At 45.6% G+C, this 20,722-nt stretch overlaps 1 pseudogene; it reads right to left on the bottom strand.

Moving 5' to 3' along the window:
* Positions 1 to 524: 524 nt before the first annotated feature.
* Positions 525 to 609, bottom strand: LOC118722252 (annotated as a pseudogene).
* Positions 610 to 20,722: the final 20,113 nt, after the last annotated feature.

Genomic DNA, 20,722 nt, shown 5'->3' with positions numbered 1-20,722 from the left:
GACCTTGGGGAAGTTAGTTGCCATTGCTACGCTTCTGTTTCTTCAGATATAAATGGCGCTTAACTCATGAGGGGTGTTGAAGATTAAACAAGAACATGTGTGTAAGTTTCCTGGAACACTGAGTGTGCAAAAAAAAAAAGATCTTCATCCATTTTGTTATTATATAGGTCTTCATCTCTAATTCAAGGACATTCTTTAAATAGAATAAAGTAATCCTTATGAAAATTGAAAAAATACTTGAGAGCTTAAAAATATTTGAAAAATATTTGAGAGTTTAATTTGCAGAAATATATTAATAACTAATATTTTTCTGGACATAGAGCAGGTTTATACATAAATTAACATTCTTATAACTGTATTTCTTTCTCCAGACTCTTTAAATGATTCTATGAATCAGCTCTACCATTTTTTTGGTTTCCTGAATAATGAGTTAAATAAAACTTTTACAGGTATTCATGAAGAAGCTATGTGAAAATTATGGTTGTAATATTTTGAGAATTGTATTTTCTTTTTTTTTCTTTTCTTTATTTCTTTTTTTTTTTTAAGGCCTGAGAGCCTCTTCCATCCTTGTCAAGGGGAGTGCTAACCTTCTCTCTTTTCATACAACATAAGAAAATTGTATTTTCAAGCCACTTGTTATATAAGTTCTCTCTACTAATATTGCCCTGGAACCCAAAATCTCAGTATATTAAACCACTCAAAGGCCACTTTGTCCCCTCCATGCCTGCATTTTCTATATTACATTTTTTCTTAATATATATATATATATATATATATATATATATATATATATTTTTTTTTTTTTTTTTTTTACAGAGAGGAGGAGAGAGAGATAGAGAACTAGAAACATCATTGAGAGAAACACCGACCAGCTGCCTCTTGCACACCTCCTACCGGGGATGTGCCCGCAACCAATGTACATGCCCCTGACCGGAATTGAACCCGGGACCTTTCAGTCCGCAGACCGACGCTCTACCACTGAGCCAAACCGGTTTCGGCAAGCCAAACCGGTTTCGGCTGTATATTAAATTTTTGTACATGTCACAAAATTTGTGAAATTATGTCTTAATTAAATTACCCTTCCCCAGAATTTTAGTTTAATTTCACTTTCTCTCTCATGACTCATATTTCTCTGTTTTATGAATCTTATGTTTATTCCTTCATTGATGCTCTCTTGAGGGGTGCTTTATTCTGGGAGATAGAATAGTTTACTGAGATTGAAGTGAGGGAAACCAAGAATGACAACTGTAACAGGTGATATGATCAATGTTTGTGTCCCCCACCCCATTTTGAAGTCCCAATCCCCAATGTGATGGTATTTGGAGGTTATTAGATTTAGATGAGGTTGGAGCTCCCAAGATGGAATCAGTGCCTTTTAATAAGAGGAAAAGAGCAGAGCATTCTCTCTCTCTCTCTCTCTCTCTCTCTCTCCCCCCCCCCACCCTCCATGTGAGGATACAGCAAGAAGGCAGCATTTTCAAACCAGTAAATGAGCACTCATAAGACACCTAATATACCAACACCTTGAGCATGGCCTTCCCAGCATCCAAAACTATGAGAAATGTGTTTTATTGTTTAAGTTACTAAAGCTATGGTATTTTGTAGCAGCCTAAACTGCTTGAGGCACAAATGAAAACAACCTACCTTCTCCCCTTACAAATAACATGTCTTCTGCCTTTCATGAGATCTTGCAAACATGTTCATGATTAATTCTTACAAATTATTAACCCTCCCTAACACATTTGTATCACATATAAGGACTGGGAATGGTACAACTAGTCTAGATTAAATAACCCCTAAACAGCCATTCTGACAGAAGGAAGAAAGCTGTTGGGAAATTTTTGGTGAGGGAGATAGGAGGTTACGACATTGTTCAAAGGATACCCAGCAGGTCCATGCCCATACTACCTATATCTAGAACCAGGTGGACACAGATTGTATGGGGATATGTTGGACCTGCTCCCTAAAGTAAACTGTTTCCAAACAGTTCTCAAATTAGCAAAATCTATGTTTAAAACCAAACAGTGAATATGCTTATCACCCTATCTATCCATCTAGGAAGGCAGACTCCCAGAACCTCAAATTGAAACCTCATAATTTGCCTTTTAAAGATTGTTTTAAGAACCTGTGAACCATAAAAACTTCATTTTATTCAGCAATTCAAATTATTACTCTGACTTCAACACTTTGATATATTACATGTTATATTGCAAGTCAATGATACAATAGTTTCACTATGTGGAGGAATAAGAAATAAGACATAGTACAGGTGCCCTAGCCAGTTTGGCCCAGTGGATAGTTGGCTTTCAGACTGAAGGGCCCCAGGTTCAATTCTGGTCAAGTGCATATACACAGGTTTCAGGCTCAATCCCCAGTAGGGGCCATGAAGGAGGCAGCCGATGAATGATTCTCTCTCATTTTTGACGTTTCTCTCTTTCCCTCTCCCTTCCTTTCTGAAATCAATAACAAAATATTTTTAAAAAGACATAATGCAGGTAATTTCCTTTCAGTTATCCTATATAATAAAAGTGTAATAGGCAAATTGACCGAACGGTGGAACAACTGCTCACTATGACATGCACTGAGCACCAGGAGTCAGATGCTCAAAGCAGGAGCTGCTCCCTGATGGTCAGTGGGCTCCCACAGGGGAAGTGCCACTCAGCCACAAGCCAGGCTAATGGCTGGTGAGCACAGCAGCAGTGGCTGGAGCCTCTCCAGTCTCCATAGCTGCACTAAGGCTGTCCAACTGCAGCTTAGGGCCACTCTCATGGAGAGCGGGCCTCAGCCATCAGTCGGACATCCCCCAAGGGCTCCCAGACTGATAAAGAGCACAGACCGAGCTGAGGGACCCCTCCCCCCACACCACTGCATGAATGTCGTGCACCAAGCCTCTAATATATACATAGTCCTGGAAACCACAGAATATGAATAGCAAAGATTAACCATGAAAATGAAGAAGACAGTGAAATAAAAGTGAAAAGATACTGGTGTGAATTATTCCTTTATCCCATACAGGAAAATGACCAAAATTTAGAAATGAGAGAAAAGATTTATTGTAAACAGGCAGCAGGGAAAAAGTAAGATCAAAAAATTATATGGATTGACTTTATAAAAGAAGCCATAGGCATGAGTCTGCAGGAGCTGAGCAAGGCTGAGGACAGAACATTGTGGCCATCACTCATCCATAAGGTCTCCAATATCAGAGCCCTCTCAACAGCACGTAACACACAACCTTTAGACATCATAACAAAGAGCTGTCTATAAGCAGACCTGTGAACCATCTGACTTAGGATGTTTAACTCTGTTGAACAACAGTTGGTGAGGAATAGGTTTTTAATCTTACTATAAATATGAAGTTAAACTGAGGATAAACAAAGAGCAATGACTTTTTCTGACTATTAGGGAAGTGTACACTTTTATTCTCCTACAGGTAAAAAAAAAAAAAAAAAGGCTAGTTTCTAAATAATCTCATTTCTGCATGCATTTTCCCATCCCTACTATTTACATAATGAAAGTTCCATACATGTTTATTTTTTAAATATTTACCTATGTAATTTTGCTGGTTCCCTGAAAAACTGGCATATAAAACTTAGATATTGTTCACCATCAATGTGGGATTTATGGTTAGGACAATTTATGCTTTCAAACCACTTTTTAGAAATGAGAAAACCTTTTCAGAGAAGCCACCAGGCTGACTATTCACATTGCCTTGGCAAAAATAAAGATCCAATTCATAAGAGGTTTGAAAAAATCTTGACTGGATTAAACAGTCATCAGTGGGGTCTCTATCACCAGGATCATCTCAGGTTTCCAATTTGGTGTTTTGTATGCAAGAGTCAACAGACAGTGTCTCTAACATCACCCATAGAATGGTAAAGGATATATTTTCTGGACAAGAAATGGACCACATTTATAGGAACAGGAAAAAAGTAGAGCCATATTTATTGAGACTATTTGATAATAGTGTTTCACATTTATTGAAAAAAACAAACGCCTGTCCACATAGTGTTAAGAAATATGGTAGAATCTAAGAGTTATTTGGTAGACCAACAAGCACATATTAAGAAAATACAGCAAATTCATAAGAGAACAGAGTGCTGGGCAAAACTAACAGGTCCACAGGAGTAAACGAGTGGCTTGATTTGGCTGCTGGGCACCCCTGGGACCTGGCAGAACTAGGTGTCTCTGGGAGCAGGGAGGGAATGGGCCCCGCTGAAGGTGAAAGGCTGGCTGGCCCCTCCAAGGGCTTGGCGAGCTGCTGGAATCATTGTCCAGGGGCTGTGGCCAGCTCAGATACCTCCTGGGTGGGAAGAGATCCCTGGAGGCTGCAGTCTGTAGGTGGGAGGTGGTGGATGGTGCTGGCAGCCTCAGTGCTGGTCCCTGGGCACACCTATGCAGGCCCGCTGGCCTGACAGGGAGAGGTTGGCAAAGGCGGGTCTGCGGGGGTCTTCCAGTGTGCAGTGGGAGCCCAGCTCACAGTTGGAGCCCAGGACAGAGTCCAAGTCTGCAGGGGAACGGCCAGGCTGGCAGGAGGGGGCGGCGGCAGCGCGCTCCGCTCCAGAGCCACCCAACTGCAGCAGGAACCTGGGGCGCTATTCCTGGAACAAAGGCAAGCACTAGGCGGGAGGGAATAGGAGCGCGGGGAACATCACCGCCACTGGAACACAGGGATGCGGAGGCGCGGTGGGAGGACACTCGCTGGTGGCCATCTGGGCGGCAGCCGCAGGCCGGCTGGCGCGGGGACCCTCCCCCGAGAGCACCTGTCCCAGGGCGGGCCCGAGCGAGGGTCTCCTGGCCTAGAAGTCCTCGTCCTCCACCCAGCCAAAGACCCGCTTCATCTCGGCCAGGAAGCCCCGGTAATCCTTGAGCAGGGGGCTGTCCTTCCTGATGTAGGGGATCACCCACTGCAGGGCCGGCCCCGTGAGGCGGGTGATGAGGAACGTCACCTTCAGGGCATCGCTGCAGAACAGCGTGTCGTCCACCAGCATGTAGGCGCCCGTCTGCACGATGAACTCCGGGAGCCGGTCGGTGTTGCCGTCAAACGTCTCCGGGAAGGGGATGGGGTTCCTCCAGCGAGGCCTCCGGTGCCTGAGGGGTAAGGCCAGGAGGGCCTTGATCAGCTGCACTCGGCCCTCCATCACACCGCGCTGGCTCTTGCTGGCTGGTCTGTGCTCTGCTGGGCTCACCGGAGGTGGGCGGGGCTGAGCGGAGGTGGGCGGGGCTGAGCGGAGGTGAGCGGGGAGTCAAGGCAGGAGGCATCACTGTGCAGGGGCGGGCCCAGGCCCGCGGTGGGCGGGGCCAAGGGCGGTGTCTGGCACGTGTGTGGGTTCTGACTACCAGGGTTTGTCGCTAGGGCAGGGGCCCTCATGGGGCGGGGTGAGGATCCGGAGCCCTGGGCCAGGGTGGGCAGGGCCATGAGCAGCACCCAGCCAGTGAGTGGTCTCTGCCCACAAGGCAGCTAGTTGTTAGCTGATGTGCAGGTGAGAAACAGAAAGGATGGGACAATGAGTTAGAGCACAGGAAGACAGAGGGAGGGGTCAGGGCTGGGTCTAACTCCCCTTGAGAGAAGCCAGGCAGAATTCATAGCAGTTGGGATGAGCTTTTTCTGGGCTAGCCTCCCTCTGGGGAGGGGCGAGAATCAGGGGAGGAGCTCAGGATACCTAGCTCAATGTGATGTAGGTGCCAGCTGCATGTGGGGACCACAGGGTCCCTTTTCCAGGGTTGAGGTGGTCAGCCCCATTCTTTCCTCCCCTGGACTCTTGCATAATTATTGCAGACCCTCAATGCCACTTGAGTGCGGTCCTGTGAACACATTTTCCTGCTTATGGATGAATCTCTCAGCTATAGAGGTATTACATGTATGGTTGTAAATGTGGTGGCCCTGAATGTTTGCCAACATAATCCAGAGTAGCATATTCAAAAGATAATGCACTACAATCAGTTTATATAAAGAGCGTTACTTGATTTTTTAAAAATCTCTTAATGTGTTATTGCAGAAGCCAAAAAAGGATTACCAGTATACAAACCAAAAGAAAAAAATAAGGGAGGTGGGGATGCTTTCCAAACGCGACTTTAAACAGGTTCTACCTGAGAATAAAGGAATGGGATTGCTAAGCATTTCACAAATTAGAAAGGAGGAGAGGAAATTAACCATCACTCATTATATCTGAATTCATTTGTCTGGCTGAGTGCAAAAATTAATATAAATATATCACAGGCTTTTATATATACAGTAAATAATCAGTTAAATATATATAGGGGTCCCCAGGCCAGTGTCACTGAGGGATTGAACATCAACCTATGAACTGGGCGATCATGGTTGGATTCCCCTATGCCTGGGGTTGCAGGCTCAATCTCCAGTAGCGGGTGAACAGAAGGAAAGCAATCAATGATTCTCATCACTGATGTTTCTGCCACGCTCTCCCTCTCCCTTCATCTCTGAAATCAATTATATATATACTAGAGACCCGGTGCAGGAAATTGGTGCATGGGGCCTGGGGGGTAGGGGGAGTCACATCCCTCAGCCCACCCTGCATCCTCTCCAATCTGTGACCCCTTGAGTGATGTCTGACTGCCCGTGGGATAGGGCCTAAACCAGCAGTCGGACATCCCTCTCACAATCCAGGACTGCTGGATTCCAACTGCTCGCCTGCCTGCCTTCCTGATTGCCCCTAACTGCTTCTGCCTGCCAGCCTGATCACCCCCTATCCACTCCCCTGCCAGCCAGATTGATGTCTAAGCACTCCCCTTCCAGCCTGTTTGCCCCCAACTTCCCTCCTCTGCCAGCATGGTCACCCCTAACTTCCCTCCCCTGCAGGGTTGATCACCTCCAACTGCCCTTCCTTGCAGGCCTGGTGCCTCCCAACTGCCCTCCTCTGCTGGCTATCTTATGGTGGCCATCTTGTGTCCACATGGGGGCAGCTATTGTATGTTGGAATAATGGTCAATCTGCATATTACTCTTATTAAATAGGATATATAATATATACGACATCCCTTGAGGGGTCACAGATTGGAGAGGGTGCATGAGAGGGTGCAGGCTGGGCTGAGGGAAGTGTCTCTGCCCCACCCCACCGACCCATGCACGAATTTCATGCACCAGGTCTTGATGAATATATATATTCATATTAGAGGCCCAGTACATGAAATTGGTGCACTTGGGGGGGGGGGGTCCCTCAGCCCAGATTTCAAGAGGGTGCAGGCCAGGCCGAGGAACCCCACCAGTGCATGATCAGGGCCATGGAGAGACGCAGGAGGTTGGCCAGCTAGGGAGGAACCTCGGGAGAGCTCCACTCAGTCCTGATTGGCCAGACCTCAACAGCAAGCTAACCTACTGTTTAGATCATCTGCCCCCTGTTGGTCAGTATATGTCATCGCGACTGGTCAGCCAGTTGACTGTCTGCCCCCTGGTGGTCAGTACACATCATAGTGAGCCATTGAGTGACCTTAGCATATCATTAGCATATTATGCTTTGATTGGTTGAATGGCTGACCAGACAACCAGACACTTAGCATATTAGGCCTTTATTACATAGGATGCCCTATTCAGAAAAACAATTCAATTCAAAGGAAATAGTGCCCAGAAATATATTTTTTTGAGTTGTGAAAGTCACATTAAGCAATTTCAAAGCTAAAGAGGGGTGCCAAAGAATGCTCAAACAAATGGTAAGATATCCCCAGGTCTTGCATACGATGACAATGTCTTAAAGATGTTAAATTTCCCTAAGACAAATTACATTTCCAACACATGATTAAGTCATATCATAAGTCAATATTGTGTTTAATCCAACTATGGGCATTAATTTTCCCCAACATTAACCTACCAAACTAGCCAGAGGATTTTATTTTGATTAGACAAGCTCATTTTAAGGTTCAGATGGAAGAATAAACAACCAAAAAAATGGTATGAAAATGGTTAAACCCCAACTCTGGAGGAACTCACCTATCATTTTCTGAGCTTCCAGAAAGTAGATAAGCTCTAGTGGGTAGTCACCCATGCACGTCAATTGCTATGTTCTTAGCCCTGCACAAATAATGTGGCTAGATGTCTCTGGTGTTTTAACTTGCAAAACTGAAGGTCAGAACTGAATTCAACCAATTTTACTTTGCTGTTTCTTCCTATTTCCTCTTGGAGAACTATGAGGTCCTCTATAATATATCAGCTACCATTGGCAGTGAATGATATTCCAGGGTGGGTAGAGTAATACCATGAACAATTACATGACATGACCCAGTGGTTATGTGATTTGATTCACCTACCATATTTGGGAGCAGTTGAGTTCAACTTTAAAGATACTCACCCCGCCGAAACCGGTTTGGCTCAGTGGTAGAGCGTCGGTCTGCGGACTGATTTCCGTCAAGGGCATGTACATTGGTTGCGGGCACATTCCCGGTAGGGGGTGTGCAAGAGGCAGCTGGTCGATGTTTCTGTTTCTCTCTCATAGACATTTCTAGCTCTCTATCTCTCTCCCTTCCTCTCTGTAAAAAATTAATAAAATATATTTTTAAAAATAAATAAATAAAGATACTCACCCCTAAGCCAGCTGCATATCCCTGTTTGAGTATCTGAGAAATTCAGATAGCATATGACTTCCTGGAAAGGATCAGGCTGACAGTCTCAAATTATATGAAACTTGGTACCCTTTCCAGACAAGATCTGAAGTCAGTTACCTTTCATTCTATAGCAACAGAAGGAATCATTACTCTGCACAAAGGGGTGGGGACATAAAATGACAGGAGTCAGAGAAGGAACTGCTCATGCCTAAGTCTTGAAAGTGGGAAGGGGGGCGGATTTCCCAAGACAAAGGAAGGAAATGATTGGATATGGAAATCCTGAAGAGAATGGTTGGGAGACATGTGAATTAATTGCTGGGACTAATTCTGGAAGTCCGCTAAGAGTGACCTTGTTGTCGGTTTTCCTTGCCTTTCCCCCAGTTTTTCCCCCCTAACTGGCTTGCCAACATTCAGAGTACAAACTTTGGGTCCTTCACAGTGTGCCCGGGGCTCACGTGATTCCCTTGCATCCCAGCTCTGATGTCTCCCTATGTCCCCACCTAATAGCAAAGAAGAACTCACATTTACCCTTAGGGATGGGAGAAGCACAGCATGGAAGGCTCTGTGGAGGAGGAAGGTGCAATGGCACTAGGCCTGGATCAACTTGGTCAGCACGATTTCCAAGATCAGAGATAACGTTGATGTTATGGTATATGCAAAAGCCTGAGTAGTAGAGGTGGACATTGAAGAAGGAGCATAGATATGAAAGTGATAACAATATGGGTAAAGATGAGGTTTTTTTGGTTGGGCATTGTGATATGGGCCAAGTGGCCACTCACAGATCTGGAGAGATTGGACAGTCTCCCTGTCAATCTTTGCAGGCCCTCCAATGATGATGTGTGAGGGCGGGCCGTAAGGAGGCTGTGGGAGAAGCTCTACCACGTGAGGAAGCTCATTAAAATCTGGATTTTACAGTGTGGCTTCTGAGACTTCCGGGACAATTTCACTCAGTGTTGAGGGAACATGGCGGCTCCCTGTCCGGCGATCTCAAAGTGTAAGTTTAATTTACTTTATTTTGCAATTAGCTGTCGGTAGTGCGATTTTCAGAGACTCGGATAGATGGTGTATCCTGATATAATTTGGCAGATGTGTCCCATGTGCTCCTGGATTGATGATAGGGAAGGTCCCTTAACTGCTGCCGGCACAGTGTTGAGCTTTATGTAACAGCATGATGGGTTTGAGGGCCATTTTATGTGTTTAAATGTGGGTCTTGAACCCCACTATTCACGGTCTTAAATTGTTTGTGGTGTTTGCTGCTTAAAATGAGGAAACTAGTATAGTGCTCATGGCTGAGATGGTGTAGGTCCAGGACAGCACAGTGGCGGTTGGTCGCCAAGAAGCTGATGTTACCTCTTATTGTACAATGTTGTTGGGTGGACAAATACCACGTATTTGTTTAAATCTCGGTCTTGGCTATTTTCATGAGATTTCTTATCAGTAACAGGATTTCTTTCATGTTCGACCTGGATAGAGGAAGTAAGGCCTTGAGGAGTGTGAGAGCGCTTTTGACAGCTCATGGCCATAGCAGCCCTTGAGCACAGGTTGTTGTTGTTATTGATGTGTCACTTAATAACATGACTGTAAGTTTAATATTTGGTTACATTTCAGAGTCGGCCTGTTTCTTATGTTTCCTTAGTAAGGACAAAAAATCCTGATAATTCCAAAGTAAAAATGAGTAAACAGGCCTGGCTGGCTCAGGGTTCCTTCACTGAACACTGGATACCACCATTGGATGCTGGCTTGCATTTGTATGTAATGTACTTGTGTATTTCATATCATTGTATTTGAAAAAGAGTGGTCCAGATGAGTCTCCTGCATTTTCCACAAAACAAATTTCCTTGAAGAACATTGGTTGGCAAGAACTTGTCCCTTTAAATCCCTGAAGGGAAACCCGCCTCCGCCCCCAGGGATCCTATTTCTTGTTACATTTCTATAGTAATAAAACGGTAATATGCTAATTTAGACCTGATAGATTGGACATCTTCCTGACATCATTCTGAACTGTCCTTCCTGACAAAGAAAGGCCCGGGGGGCGCTGCCCAGGGTCCCAGGTGCCAACTCTGCCAAAGGCGGCCCATGTCCCAGGTGCCTGTGGCCGACTGGAGGAGGGAAGCCTGGGTCCTGGGTCCTGCGGGGGCTGAGGCAGAGGCTATTAGAAGTGATCAGGCAGGCAGCCAAGAAGGCAAGCAGTTAGGAGCCAGAGGTCCCAGATTGCGAGAGGGTGTCCCACTGCCGGTTTAGGCCTGATCCCTCAGGGACCCCACACTCGGACATCCATAGGGGTCCGGATTGCGAGAAGGTGCAGGCCCAGCTGAGGGACCCCCTCAAATGTGCACGAATTTTGTGCTCTAGGCCTCTAGTTGTAATATAATGGTGTTTGGATTTTTCTTTGTCATTACAGTTCATTTGAATTTGTTTTTTATGTTGGCAGTGTTTCATAAATATTCTTCACATGAAAATATCTTCAGTGTACACTTTTGGAAGTGAATTGTCCAGCGGCTCTCGAAAGTTCAGAAACTCTGAAGGCGCCCGAGCTGCTCTTGTCGGACAAGACTGGACCTTGCTCAGTATTTAATTTTACATATTCATCCTCATGGATTCAATTAAATTTTGGTGCCGGCGCTTCTCATAAATGTCCTTTAACATGTTTGGCGGAACTTTTTATCTACAGAGGAATTGTAGACTATCAAGTAGGGATAATGGCAACGCTAGAGAAAGAAGAGACATACATCACCGGGAGGACTTGAACTACAAAGCAGTGGTGCCATGACCTCATCTCTGACTATGATAACTGGGAAAGTTGTTGTTGTTTTTTTAAAATATATTTTATTGATTTTTTACAGAGAGGAAGAGAGAGGGATAGAGAGTTAGAAACATCGATTAGAGTCACTGATCAGCTGCCTCTTGCACATCCCCCCACTGGGGATGTGCCCGCAACCAAGGTACATGCCCTTGACCGGAATCGAACCTGGGACCTTTCAGTCCACAGGCCGACACTCTATCCACTGAGCCAAACCAGTTTCGGCATACCTGGGAAAGTTTGTGTGTGTTGTCTCTCTCTGGGCAGGTGTTGATTGTACATGGCACAGTTAAATGATGCCAGGAGGGGGCATTTTTTGAATCCATGGAAGAAGGGTATCTTGTACATGCTAGGGGTACAAGGAGTAGAAGATAATAATTGTCCATTAAACTTTTCGTCTACCTACCATCCCTTCCTTTTAGCAACTGCTGAAAATCACAGAGATTCGTTTCTTCAGAATCACTTGTGATAGAAACACAGGAGATGGAAAGACATTAGTACTCAGTAACGCCCCCGAATAGGGACATCCTTGCTTGTTTTGGTGCCTCCATCTTTGAAGACTTCGGTTTCCTTGCCCAGAATCATTCTGATTCTTTGGTTCATCAAAATTGAGTGTTTGAACTCGACCTCTAAGTTCCCAAGCAGTTTTCAGGAAGGATTTGAAATGAAGCTGTTATAATAGATTTCTAGTAAAACTACCCAAAGTGGGGACTTGTGTCGTCATGTCTTGAAAGACGGAAAATTTACAACCATCTGACCACTCCCACCCACATACTGACATACCTCAAACATGTCATGGGTTCTGCTGCTGACTACCTCAATAAAGGGAATATGACAATGAGCGAGTCTTAATCCTTTTGTTGGTGGAGGATCTTGCTTTCAGTTTGTCAAAAGCGCAACATCTGTGAAGCAGTGAAACAAAGTATGGCTGTACTGGGGACTTGGATTCTAGAGACAGTGTCTCTGAGTTGCTGGAGAAGGGAGTCAATGCCAGTAGTCATTTGGGTGACAAGGACCAGCCAGGGTCTGAAGGCAGGCAGGGAACTGGGTAACTGCTTCCAAGGAAGGGGTCCATGATCACAAAAGAAAGCCCAGGTTGTGGGCCTGCCTGAGGGTGTCTGGGGTCTGGATCCTTCATCTGTGACTGTAAAGTCAAACGTCTGGTCTCACCAGGAGGGTCTTAATCAGCTGCACTTGGCTGTCCATTGCATGGAGCTTGCTTGTCTGTGCTGGTGGGGTTTGTTGGATATTCAGGGCAAGTGTGTTGTTTTGTGCAAGTATGCAGAGATGGGTCCAGGTCTGGGCTGGGCGAGGCAAGGGCCTTATCTAGGTTGGGCTTGGGCTCTGTCTACAGGCCTTTTGTAGCTAGTTCACTGTGCACAGGGGACCTGAGAAGTTCTGGTTTGTGGTGGAGTTTGGGGTGGGGGTTGGGGTGGAGTTGTCTGGAGATGTGTATATGCCTACTGCCAGCTCAGGGAAGCAGGGTTGGAATTTGAGGGTTTGGGCTGAGATGTTTGGAGGCAAGCCTCCTGGAAGGGGTAGTGATCAGGGAAGGTTCTCAGGACACCTGGCTCTGTACAGTAAGGCTGGAACCCTTAACCTGTGGGTATCAGAGCATCCTTTTGTGGGGTTAAGGAGTGCTGCATTTTCACCTCTTCAGTCCCTCAGCCCCAGTGTGTTCTTTGCTGATCTTTGACTCGGGACATCACTTAAGTGAGGTCCTGTGAACATATTTTCCTGTAATAGATGACTCAGTCAGAGAAGTATTGCACTGCTGGTTGTAGATGTGAAGATGGCCTTGCACCAAATGAAAAGCCCCAAATGTTGGCCAACATAATCCAGTGCGAGATTCTCAAAGAAGAATGTACCATTACTGATCTTAAGAGTATTAAATGTTAATAAATTTCTTAATTCGTTTTAAAGGTTGTCAGCAATTATCTGGCACATTGAGGAATATTTCACAATACTGCAGCTTGCTTTCATGGCCAGCTGGAGACCGAGAGTGAGTAAGATTGCAAACCAGTTATATACATGGTAGGGAAAATATAGATTTACAGTTGTATGTGAAATACAAGGCTTATTCTTGTATTATTAATTGTTAGAGGCCTGCTGTACGAAATTCGTGCAGGGGAGGGGGCGATCCCTTAGCCCGGCCTGCACCCTCTCGCAGTCCAGGATCACTGGCTCCTAACCGCTCGCCTACCTGACTGTCTGATCGCCCCTAACTACTCTGCCTGCCTCCCTGATGGACCCTAACTGCCTCTGCCTCACCCCCTGCTGCCACAGCTTTGTCCAGAAGGACGTCCGGAATGATGTCTGGAAGGTTGTTCATAGATTATATTACTTTCCATATGAACAACTGTAAACCTACTTTTACTTCACCCTATATAATGTAATAATTATAGGAGTGGCATTCTATCACCTTATCCCTATTCTATTTGTTATAAATAAGTCATAGTCCCTATCTACACTGAAGGGCATCATTAGGAGTTTGGGATTATGAGGGCCACTTTAGTCTGTCTGCCATACCACAGTTTGATCCATTCACCCATTGAAGGGCATTTGTTATGTTTAACATTGTTGGCAAGTACAAATAAATCAGCTATAAACATTTATCTATTGTACATATTTTTGTTTGAGCATCTGTTTTCATTTTTCTAGTGTAAATGTCTAGAAGGAGGATTTCTGTGTCACATAGTTCTTTCATTTATTTTTTTAGGGGATGTTTATTAAAGCCTGGACAGAGAAACAAGGAAGGGCTTAGGATAACAGGAGAGGGGCTATTTTGGGAAATGAGCATAGGCTGTGCTGCTTTGGCTTGCTAAGAGGTCAGAGAAAGGGGGGCTTTGGAGACAGGTTCAGGGGGATAGCCCAGGACAAGCTACCACTGCCCATTGCTGCCCTGGTTGCAAACCTTGCAGGATCCCTTAGAGTAGGGGTGTCGAACTCAATCAGAGAAGGGGCCAAAATCTAAAATCCAGCCTAAATCGCGGGCCAAATGGTTTACTGAACAGTCATAAACTGTCATTGTGATGGAAACGCAGCGGAGTGCAGTGATGTCAGCGCGGTGCGGGCCACATTGCAAGGCCTGGCGGGACGGATTTGGCCCGCGGGCCTTGTGTTTGACACATGTGCCTTAGAGTTTAGAAAATGAATTCCTGTGGGGAAAGAAGTGGGGGAGGCATAGGCATGCTTCTGGAAGGCTATATCATATAGTTCTTTAAAAAAAAAACTCTCACCAAATTAGGAATAGAAGGGAACTCCTCCATCTGAAAGAGGTCATTTCCAGATACTTACAGCTAACATCATACTTAAAGGTGAAAGCCAAAATGCTTTCCATCCTAAGATCAAAAACAAGACAGACATGTACACTGTCACCACTTCAGTTTTATATTATATTGGATGTTCCATCCAGTGCAATAAGACAGAAGAAGATAAAGAAAGAAAAGACAAATAAATAAAAGGCATGCAGATTGGCCATAAAAAAAGGGCAAATTCTTGTTATTCACACACTACATGATAATACATATAGAAAACAGTTTCTCTAAGATCATCAACAAAAATAATATAACTAATTAGTGAGTTTAGCAAGGTTTCAGGACACATGGTGAATATAAAAATAATACTAGTATATCTAGTAACAAACAAGAGAACTTCAAAACTGAAAATATTTTAAAAACCATGAATACTTGAAAAGATAGGGTTAAATATGATAATGGAAAAACTTGTATGTTAAAAATTATAGTACATAAGCTAGACGAATTACAGAAATCTGAGTAATGGAGAGATATACGTTCATGTGTTGGAAGACACAATATTGTTAAGATGGCATTTCTCCCCAAATCAATCTATAGATTCAAAGGCCCAGTAAAATTTTTAATAAGTAATGGATTCTAAAAATTTATATGGAAATGCAAAGGACATACAATGTACAAAAATACTTTGAAATAAACCTAACTTATAGGACTAATACTATTTGATTTCAAGATTTATGATAGCCCTAGCCGGTTTGGCTCAGTGGCTAGAGCGTCAGCCTGTGGACTGAGGGGTCGCTGGTTGGATTCCAGTCATAGGCACATGTCCAAGCTGCAGGCTAGATCTCCAGTGGGGGGGCGTGCAGGAGGCAACCAATCAATGATTCTCATCATTGATGTTTCTATCCCTTTCTCCCTCTCTGAAATCAATAAAAAAATATTTTTTTAAATATTTATGATAAAGACAGTAATTAAAACAGTGTAGTGTTGTCATCAAGATACACATATGGACGAATGGAATAAAATATAGAAACCAGTAAAAGGCCCATGCATATATGCATAACTCAGTTTTTACAAAGGTATAAATGCAATCCAGTGAAGAAAGGATAGTCCTTTCAACAAGGAAAAATTAGCTGTCCACTTGCAAAAAAAAAATTCAATCAATAGCTACTACCATGTACAAAAATTAACTCAAAATCATTCATAGATCTACTAGTAAAACATAAAATGATAAAACTCATAGAAGAAAGCAGGAAAAAACACACCTGTTCAACCTGCCCTAGCTGGTTTGGCTTAGTGGATAGAGCATTGGCCTGCAGACCAAAGGGTCCCCTTTTTTTGTTGTTTTTTTTGTTTGTTTGTTTTTTGCAGACTTCTCCCTGGCTGGGGTCCTGATTGGGGCATGTGCAGGAGGCAACCAATTGGAAACATGTTGATATGTTTCTCTGTCTTTCCCTCTCTCTTCCACTCTCTCTAAAAATCATGGGGGAAAAAATCTTTGGGTGAGGATTTTTTTTAAAAGCCTTAAAAAACAAACAAATCACTTGTTTAACCTTTGATTGGGCAAAATTTTAACCTATGACAACAAAAGCATAATTCATAAAAGGAAAATTAAATAAATTGGACTTCAGCCGGCACCGGTTTGGCTCAGTGGAAAGAGCGTCGGCCTGTGGACTGAAAGGTTCCAGGTTCGATTCCGGTCAAGGGCATGTACCTTGGTTGCAGGCACATCCCCGGTAGGGAGTGTGCAGGAGGCAGCTGATCGATGTTTCTCTCTCATTGATGTTTCTAATTCTCTACCCTTCTCCCTTCCTCTCTGTAAAATAAATAAATAAATAGGACTTCAACAAAATAAACAGCTTGTGCTCTTCAAAAAACACTGTGCAAAGACTGAAAATAAATGGGACAAGCTGGGGGGAAATATTTGTAAATCGAATATCTGACTAAGACAAATATATGATATGTATATCAGAAGCTTGACCATGGCCTGGGCACTCACCGCAAAAGAAAAAGTACAAGACTGCCTCCTGACTGGCTGTAGTGACAAAGACCTCTCAGGGTCCCCTCCTCTTACTTCACTTTGTTACTCAGCCTCTAGGGCTCCCCACCTTTCTGTCCTACTGGGACCTGCTGCCATTCCAGGAGCTGGTTCATCAAGGCTGCAGACTCCCTACCTCTTAGTGCCTCTCCTGCAGGGTCTGTGTCCATCAAAGCCTGGCCAATGCGGGTACAGCAGGAGAGTGGGTTTCTGGGCCACTAATGGGTAGTGGCTGGGGCTGTCTTGGCTCCTCCTATCATCGAGAAGGAAACAAATATGGTGGCCAGTGGGCTGGGTTCTGGGCCCTGTGTGTGCTTCAGAGGATAGAGGGGTTTCTCTGTGATGTCCCATGAGAGGATGGGATGTGCAGTTTTTTGAGCAGGGCTGCAACACTAGAAGATGCTGGTCTAGAATTCCATTTTTTTCTGCCTGATGGACAGCATTCTTTGAATGCAAAGTACAGAGACCAGGCAAGGCCTGGTGCAAACACCCTAGAGATACATGCTATGAACAACTGGATGTGTCCCAGGAATGCAAAGTTGGTTTAAAATCTGAAAATCAATTGTTATACTCCATATTGATAGTACAAGGGGGAAGGTGGGAAATATGAGCACTGTAATGAATGGACCCTCCCCACCCCCCAAAAAAAGGGCCTGACTAAATCCAACACGCAACTTCGATAACAATTTCCAACACATTTGCAACAGAAGGGAATTTCCTAAACCCGATAGTGTCTCCATAAACTCACAGTGCACGATACCTACTGGAGGAAGAATGAATGTTCTCCTTAATATTGGCAATAATGCAAGATGTCAACTTTTGCCTATTCATTTCAAAATTGTACTGGAGTGTGTACTGTAGCCAGTGGGACAACCCCCCTCACACACACACACACACACACACACACACACACACACACACACACCATCTCAACAAAATAAAACCATCCTGAGTGGAAAGAAAGAACTAAAACTACCTTTATTTACAGATGACATGGTCCTATGTAGAGAAATTCCTAAGAAATGACAAACTTCTTTTGTTATCTATGCAGTGAAAGGTGGATACAGCCTATCAGTTTCTGTTCACACTCAGTTATATCTCCTTGAAAAGCAGCCTATGTACACCCCAATATCAGAAACACTGCAGCAGGAGGAGGAGGCACTTTGTGTCCCCAGCTTGCCCACACAGTCCCCTATTGGGAAAGCAGACCAATCCCAGCAGCATAAGTGCCCTGTGCCAGTATGGAGAAGCAAGTGTCCTGGGCTGGAGAGAGCTCCTCAAAGAGTAGGGGGCTGGGATGAGGGGAGAAAAGCATTGTGCCCACAGCAGCTCAGTATTCATTGACCCATCTATCTAGTTTTAGGCATTAGCAAAAGGAAAGATGGGGCCATCCCAGCAATCAGAAGACAGAAAAGCAGCAAACAGTGTCTAATGTAACCCCCTGGGAAGCTCAGCTGAGCAAACAAATCATAAACTGGAAGAGCCAGGGCCAGCCTTTTAGAAGAGCATACTTAAGCTCAAGGGACAGAAGTTAGGTCTCCCAGAGGTACCTGTGACACGGGAGCAAGTGGGTCTCCGCTCAGTGTGGAGGGGGCAGGGTAACTGATGCGAGGATACACAGTGACTCCCCAGGCCCCCATCCCACTGCAGCACCGCACACAGGACAGAGCAGATTTTTTGCCTCTGGTGGGACCAGCCCCTCAGAGGCCCCAGCAGGACCCACACAGCTTCTGAAAAGCAGAGCTAAGGATGCCACCTGGATACAAGAGTGACTGAACGCAAAAAGGGGAGCAAAGACAACAAGACAGGGGAGGAGTCTCCATGACTAAACACGTGGCCCCAAAACTGTGAGGGCAGCAGGGCAGCCAAGTGGATATTCAAGAGCAGAGTAGAGAGGAGGATTCCACTATCCACTCCAGAGAAGAGAACAAGGCACTGTGCTCCATATCATCAAGCAGAGAGCAGAGTGGACAGCAGTCCTCTCCAGCTCAGAGAGAAGATCAGCAGCATGAAATAGAAGATTCCAGCTGTGTCTCTTATCCTTTCACGGTACCGCTGTAACAGAGATTAATAGGATGTGCAGAAAGTAGAGCATTATTCTTCATCTTTGATCTGATATTCAGTTAGAGATCTGGATTTTTCTCAGCACCACCGCCAGACACACACCTTTCATCGGGCCAGTTGGAAGACACTGAACTCTCCTGATGGCAATTTTCTGCTGTGGATCAGGCCTTCTTCACAAATATATATACATATATATATGATTTCAGAGAGCAGGGGAGAGGGAGAGGTAGAAACATCAATGATGAGAGAGAACCATTGATCGGCTGCCTCCTGAAAGGCCCACACTGGGCATCCAGCCTGCAACCCCCTGTCCCGGAATTGAACCATGACCTCCTGATTCGTCGATTGATGCTCAACCACTGAGCCATGCCGGCCGGGCCTGACTTAAATTTTTGGTTCACCGGTTGGCCTCTTCCACAGATGGACTTCTCTCCTGGCCTTACAACCCTTGCCCCAACCCTGGGATATTGGAGATCAAAAGGTAGCCCTACCCCCACTCCATTAGTTCCAGAACAAGCCTAGGTCTCAGTTCTTTCCCACGACGCTGGATCAGACAGAGAGCAGGCACCTTTAGTGAATGGTAGGGTCATGTAGGACTGGTCTGCCACTCTCCCAGTGCCTGCTTAGGAGGAAATAGTAGTGACAGCACTCTTTAGGAAAAGAACAGGAGAGCTTTTTGCCCCCCAGCAGGCTTGTTCACGCTACCCTTGGGCTTGACTCTGAGCTCTGACCCTGGAGCCTTCTCTTAGGGTTCTGGACACATCACTGCTACCCCTATATAAATGCCTGCTCCCTCTGGACACAACCCTATACATTCCCAGCAGTCCCAGCAGGCTTCCCCCAGCTCCTCCCAGGAAGAAGGTCAGAATGGGCAAGCAGGACCAAGGCAGTGGAAAGAGAGCCCTGAGGGGACCACAGTCACTCCATGGGACATTCCAGCTACTACCTGGATGTAGAGTAGTGATAGAATCCTTCCAGCAGGGTGATCAGACCCTCAGGAAGCACTGGGTCTGGCCTCTACAGCACAGAGTCCTGCTTAAGTACAGGTTTCACCACCCCAGAGGCTGATGTTTCTGTGAGCAGAAGTGGGTGACACTGGCCTAGTCCTGTCTCCACTGGCTATACACCTAAAAGGGGCCCTTACTTTTGGTTGGCCATGATGCACCAGGCTTTTCCTGGCATCTGGGTGTTTGGCACAGTCTTAGGACCTCAGCCCTCAGGGCCTGCACACCCAAAGGATGCCTAGGTGCTGCTCTCCCTGGCTGTCTCCTGGCCCGGCCCACTTTCAGAGCAGGATCAAGGTCAGTCTCCTCAGACCTTACCACAGCATCTGCACCCATCCATCCTTCTATGAGCAGCCCCAGCCCCCAGAGCAGGCTCCCTCAGCCTCATCCTCTGGACTCAACCTGGCCTCTTCCACTGCCTAACCCCTCCTCCTACCTCCTGCTCTCCTCCCCCATTTCCACAACCCTAAGCTCTGGGCTCACTGAACATCCTAGCATCTAGACCACATGTGTCAAACACAAGGCCCGCGGGCCAAATCCGTCCAGCCAGGCCTTGCAATGTGGCCTGCACCGCGCTGTCCTCACTGCACTCCGCTGCGTTTTTATCACAATGACAGTTTATGACTGTTCAGTAAACCATTCGGCCCGCGATTTAGGCTGGATTTTAGATTTTGGCCCCTTCTCTGATTGAGTTCGACACCCCTAATCTAGACCCAGAGGCAGTCTCTTTCCTCCCATCTAGTGTTTGCGGTGCCTCTAGGCCTCCTGCTTGGCACCCACATTGGTACTGGACTTGAGCTGCTTGTGAGTCTGCGTACTGAACCCCATTCAGCTTCCTGTTGCTTGAGACCTCTTCCCCAGCCCACCATGGAGGCCCATTCAGGCCCCTTGGCCACCCTTCCCACCTGCCCACTCAGGAACAGGATGCCGAAGCAGTGTCTGCCCATAGAGGCCAGCACAACGGGTCCCTCCCTGTCTGGCCAGACAGCCCATGGAGGCCCACGACTGAG

Source organism: Pipistrellus kuhlii, unplaced genomic scaffold, assembly GCF_014108245.1.
Source record: "Pipistrellus kuhlii isolate mPipKuh1 unplaced genomic scaffold, mPipKuh1.p scaffold_m20_p_19, whole genome shotgun sequence".
Taxonomy (NCBI): Eukaryota; Metazoa; Chordata; class Mammalia; order Chiroptera; family Vespertilionidae; genus Pipistrellus; species Pipistrellus kuhlii.
The sequence above is the reverse complement of the archived record's forward strand: the minus strand, read 5'-3'. Positions and strand labels throughout refer to the sequence as shown.